We start from the raw sequence: 5,668 nt of genomic DNA, 5'->3' as shown, positions 1-5,668 counted from the left end.
AATGACATTGCAATGCTGAGTAACTCGGGGGACGAATTGCAACTCATGATTACGGAGTTAGACAAGGAGAGCAGAAAGGTAGGTCTTAAAATTAATCTGCAGAAAACGAAAGTAATGTACAACAACCTCAGCAAGGAGCAGCGCTTCGAGATAGGTAATAGTGCACTTGAAGTTGTAAAAGACTATGTCTACTTAGGGCAGGTAATAACCGCAGAGCCGAACCACGAGATTGAAGTAACTAGAAGAATAAGAATGTGGTGGAGCACATTCGGCAAGCACTCTCAAATTATAACAGGTAGATTGCCACTATCCCTCAAGAGGAAGGTATATAACAGCTGTATCTTGCCGGTACTTAGCTACGGAGCAGAAAGCTGGAGACTTACAAAGAGTGTTCAGCCTAAATTGAGCACGAAGCAGCGAGCAATGGAAACAAAAAAGGTAGCTGTAACCTTAAGAGACAAGAAGAGAGCAGAGTGGATTAGGGAACAAACGGGGGTTAAGGATACCATAGCTGAAATCAAGAAGAAGAAATGGACATGGGCAGGGCATGTAGCGCGTAGACAGGATAACCGCTGGTCATTAAGGGTAACTGACTTGATTCCCAGAGAAGGGGAGCGGGTTAGGGGGAGACAGAAGGTTAGGTGGGCAGATGAGATTAAGGCCCAAACAACGAAACGTTCCTTTCCTTTGACCGCGTCCTCTCCTTACGTGAGGCTTCCTTACAACCAAGGACCGACGGAGGAAGCAAGCGTACTCTGAAAGCTCCCTTAACCCGTCCTCGCGGGAGGAATGGTTGCCGCGCTCCTGCGTTCGAGATTATCGAATATAAGCTTTGCTCACAAGCGTTTATTCTGTAAAAAAAAGTTGGGTCACCACATCACTTACACATTGAAGTGTTAATATAGAGACGCGTGTACGCTTTCTTCCAACTACGATTACTGAATGTGAAAAGCCACCGTAGTCGAGCGCAAAACGTGGTGCATTCTAGCAACACTGCGCGCCGTCGTGCCTGGCACCGTGCACGCATGCTCGCCGCTCGTGTCTCCCCGCAGAGGTGGGGTGGGAGGGTTGCCTCGAAAATGAAAACATCACGTGGGCTAGCTGTGAGGCGAAGCACTCGTTCAGGGCAAGGAGCGGACCTAAGGGCGCACGAAGGTAGCCCCAAAGCAACCTTAAGCTGAGGAAGCGCCAAGGAAGCCTTTACCGAGGGCTCCTCAGTGAGGAAGCTTTCAGAGTAACATAAGGCGGCCTCACAAAAATGAAGGCTTCCTCACTGAGGAAAGGAACGTTTCGTTGTTTGGCCCTAAGTCTGCGGGTATAAATTGGCAGCAGCAAGCACAAGACCGGGTTAACTGGCGGAACACGGGAGAGGCCTTTGTCCTGCAGTGGACGTAGTCAGGCTGATGATATATATATATATATATATATATATATATATATATATATATATATATATATATATATATATATATATATATATTTATATATAGGTTTCGATTCCTGCTCACAGTTGGTAATTTTTTCATCCACTTTTCTTCTTATTTACATTCCATTGATTTTAATAACTTCCCCTGTACATTCCTTGGCATTACTGTCTCTTATATCTCATTAATATTGTGTTAAAAACACGGAAAAACGAGCCCTTAGGTATACACTTCTTTCCCTTATTTCATTGAACGAGGGTCTCGTACTGGCAGACTTGGTGTGTTTAGGTTGTATAAGAGGGACAATTAATAAGCTGCCCGCTCATATTAAGTTCACGTGCTACGTGACGCCAAACATGCGCATAAGAGTGTTTTCACACTCGTTGTTTGGCTTATAGATGGCGCTGACTGTCGCTCCTACTTCTAAATTCACAGATAAACCCAAAAAAGTGGATGGAGGGAGGGCCGCTGTGATAGCTCAATGGTTAGAGCATCGAACGCGTAATTCGAAGGTCGTAGGTTCGATTCCTGCTCACAGTTGGTAATTTTTTCATCCACTTTTCTTTCTTCTTATTTACATTCCATTGATTTTAATAACTTCCCCTGTACATTCCTTGGCACTACTGTCTCTTATATCTCATTAATATTGTGTTAAAAACACGGAAAAACGAGCCCTTAGGTATACACTTCTTTCCCTAATTTCATTGAACGAGGGTCTCGTACTGGCAGACTTGGTGTGTTTAGGTTGTATAAGAGGGACAATTAATAAGCTGCCCGCTCATAATAAGTTCACGTGCTACGTGACGCCAAACATGCGCATAAGAGTGTTTTCACACTCGTTGTTTGGCTTATAGATGGCGCTGACTGTCGCTCCTACTTCTAAATTCACAGATAAACCCAAAAAAGTGGATGGAGGGAGGGCCGCTGTGATAGCTCAGTGGTTAGAGCATCGAACGCGTAATTCGAAGGTCGTAGGTTCGATTCCTGCTCACAGTTGGTAATTTTTTCATCCACTTTTCTTTCTTCTTGTTTACATTCCATTGATTTTAATAACTTCCCCTGTACATTCCTTGGCATTACTGTCTGTTATATCTCATTAATATTGTGTTAAAAACACGAAAAACGAGCCCTTAGGTATACACTTCTTTCCCTTATTTCATTTAACGAGGGTCTCGTACTGGCAGACTTGGTGTGTTTAGGTTGTATAAGAGGGACAATTAATAAGCTGCCCGCTCATATTAAGTTCACGTGCTACGTGACGCCAAACATGCGCATAAGAGTGTTTTCACACTCGTTGTTTGGCTTATAGATGGCGCTGACTGTCGCTCCTACTTCTAAATTCACAGATAAATACAAAAAAGTGGATGGAGGGAGGGGCGCTGTGATAGCTCAGTGGTTAGAGCATCGAACGCGTAATTCGAAGGTCGTAGGTTCGATTCCTGCTCACAGTTGGTAATTTTTTCATCCACCTTTCTTTCTTCTTATTTACATTCCATTGATCTTAATAACTTCCCCTGTACATTCCTTGGCATTACTGTCTGTTATATCTCATTAATATTGTGTTAAAAACACGGAAAAACGAGCCCTTAGGTATACACTTCTTTCTCTTATATATATATATATATATATATATATATATATATATATATATATATATATATATATATGTATATATATATATATATATATATATATATTTGTGTATGTGTGTGTGTATGAAAAACAAGTGTATTCTTAAGGGCTCGTTTTTCGTGTTTTACAGAATAATAATGAGGTCTAACAGACAATAATGACAAGAAATGTATAGGAGATGTTATTAGGCCAATTGTATTGTAAATGAGAAGAAAGAAAAGTGGAAGAATAGATAACTTGCCGTGGGCAGGATCCAAACCTGCGACCTTCGAATAACGCGTTCGATGCTCTATCACTGAGCTACCACGACAGCTATCCCCCCATCCACTTTATTGGGTATCAATGTCTATTTAAACGTGGGAGTGTCAGTCAGCGCCACCAGTAGCCACGGCGGCGAGTGTGGCACACCCTTTATGAGCCTGTTTGGCGTCACGTGGCACGTGAACTTAATAATAACTGGCAGCTGACCAATAGTCCCCCGTATACCACCTAAAGACACCAATTCTGCCAGTACGAGACCCTCGTTAATGAATAAGGGAAACAATTGTATACTTAAGGGCACGTTTTTCGTGTTTTACACAATAATAATAAGATCTAACAGACAATAATGAAAGGAATATGGGAAGTTATTAGGCCAATTGTAATGTTAATGAGAAGAAAGAAAAGTGGGTGAAAAGATAACTTGCCGTGGGCAAGATTCGAACCTGCGACCTTTGAATAACGCGTTCGATGCTCTACCACTGAGCTATATATATATATATATATAAATATATATATATATATATATATATATATATATATATATATATATATATATATATATATATATATATATATATATATATATATATATGTATATATATATATATATATATATATAGATATATATATATATATATATATATACATATATACATAACGTCAACGTTTTGCTTTCATGCTGGCACAAAGCTGGCAACGCTGCGCTCCGGTACTATATTCATATATATATATGTGTGTGTATTTGTGTTGCATTTGCTCAATAAATTCTTTTTTGCAAAAGGAGACTTGTATCTGCATTTTCTTGTCCTTTGTACCTTTCTGCGTGTATTGTTGAATATCCAGTGCGATACCTGCCAGCAACGCTATTTGACGACTCCTTTTGAGTTATCCAGGCCAACTGAACATCTGCTTCGAACGCTGAGCCCCCGCGTCTCATGATACGCCGCGGTAAATAAGGCAAGCTGCCATAACCATTCGGAGAAGCCACTTTGAATTTGTTCGTGTATTTTTATCAATCACCCGCAATTTGGCAGAGTGATGCGAATAAGGGCATATTGTGTTGATACTGTTGATATTGAGTAAAGCGGCCATTAGCTTATTCGTAAACTTGGGTAGAAATAGCAGGAATTCATAAATTCTAGGTGTTGCCTAAAGAAGAGCTCCTCGACTTCACCTTAGGGGGTTGAAGTCATGAAGACAATTGTGCATCGAGCCTACGCCGAGCCTGCAACGCCGACGCATGTTCGATGAATTGGGAAGCCTGCTAAATGAATTGGCCATAGCCCTTAAATTACTAAGAATTCCTGAAGTATGCACCGTAACGAGCACACCACTCAACCCGAACATTTCGTGCCAGCTTATCGAAAAATAGTGCAGTTTAGGTGACAGCTTCAACGAAATACGTGTCACCCAGAATATATAGGTGTTGTCATCAAAACTGACTCGTAATAGCTAGTTGTGCTGTTAGAATCAATGACATTGGGAATCATCTAAAAGTGGCGTACATTAACGCTGGACGAATGGTGCAAGATCCTGTAAGCCTGACGTATGCTCTCCGCCTAGTGCACAGTTATTCTCGAGTACTGGTTAGCAAAGGACGTCGACGTGTGTTTAGTGCTGTGTGTTGAAATCATCGGAACCAATAGGGCGTATTTGTCACGTGGTTAGTGCCATGATGGGGCACTAACTACGTGACACGTAAGAACAGACACGCACTTGTTGGCTCCTAGGACAAAAACTAGACATCCCGCCTTCATTGGAAACGACAATAAAGGTTTGCACAAAAAATACAGGGGCACCACGCTCCAATGGCAGCCTAATCAAAGCACTGAGAGGTGCAACCTCTACAGTACTCGCTAACCAGGCGCCACCAATTATCTGAAGTGCAGCATGGCATCTCGAAAGTAAAAAAAAAAACATTCATAAAATTGACTACACCATCGCTGGTAACATGAACATTGAAAACACTCAGACGCCAGGTGAGGACATTCGTCGTGGCCATGTGCCTCATTGTCTTTGGCGTAGGCGTTGATTGGACAACAAACTAGTGAAACTTCCTTGAACAAACTCTTTTTGCGCGACTACCAAGACCAGGATTACGTCTTCGAAATATTTTTTGCCAAGTTCTTCATCGTCAAGTACGTAAGGAGCACAATGCGTCCTTCAAGTGGGGATCACATGGCCCGCAAGGAGAGCCACAACCGCGAATACAAAATAGCAGTGCCAGTCACCACCAGAAACAAGACGTGTGGTTCGCAGGAAATCGCATGCCGTCTGCCGAGTGCAAAATGCCACTCTACAACGTTTCGCCCGCAAGAAAAAGTAATACGCTAAGAGCATAACAGTTAGTT

At 41.9% G+C, this 5,668-nt stretch overlaps 2 non-coding genes across 2 annotated transcripts; both read left to right on the top strand.

The window, feature by feature from the left end:
• The first annotated feature begins 2,347 nt into the window (after positions 1-2,347).
• Positions 2,348-2,420, top strand: TRNAT-CGU (transfer RNA threonine (anticodon CGU)). Its single transcript has one exon. It is a non-coding gene; the product is annotated as a tRNA-Thr (tRNA).
• Positions 2,421-2,802: 382 nt separating this feature from the next.
• TRNAT-CGU (transfer RNA threonine (anticodon CGU)) lies at positions 2,803-2,875 on the top strand. Its single transcript has one exon. It is a non-coding gene; the product is annotated as a tRNA-Thr (tRNA).
• Positions 2,876-5,668: the final 2,793 nt, after the last annotated feature.

Source organism: Rhipicephalus microplus, unplaced genomic scaffold (assembly GCF_043290135.1).
Source record: "Rhipicephalus microplus isolate Deutch F79 unplaced genomic scaffold, USDA_Rmic scaffold_13, whole genome shotgun sequence".
In the NCBI taxonomy this organism is placed as follows: domain Eukaryota; kingdom Metazoa; phylum Arthropoda; class Arachnida; order Ixodida; family Ixodidae; genus Rhipicephalus; species Rhipicephalus microplus.
This window is presented reverse-complemented; position numbering and strand designations above follow the sequence as displayed.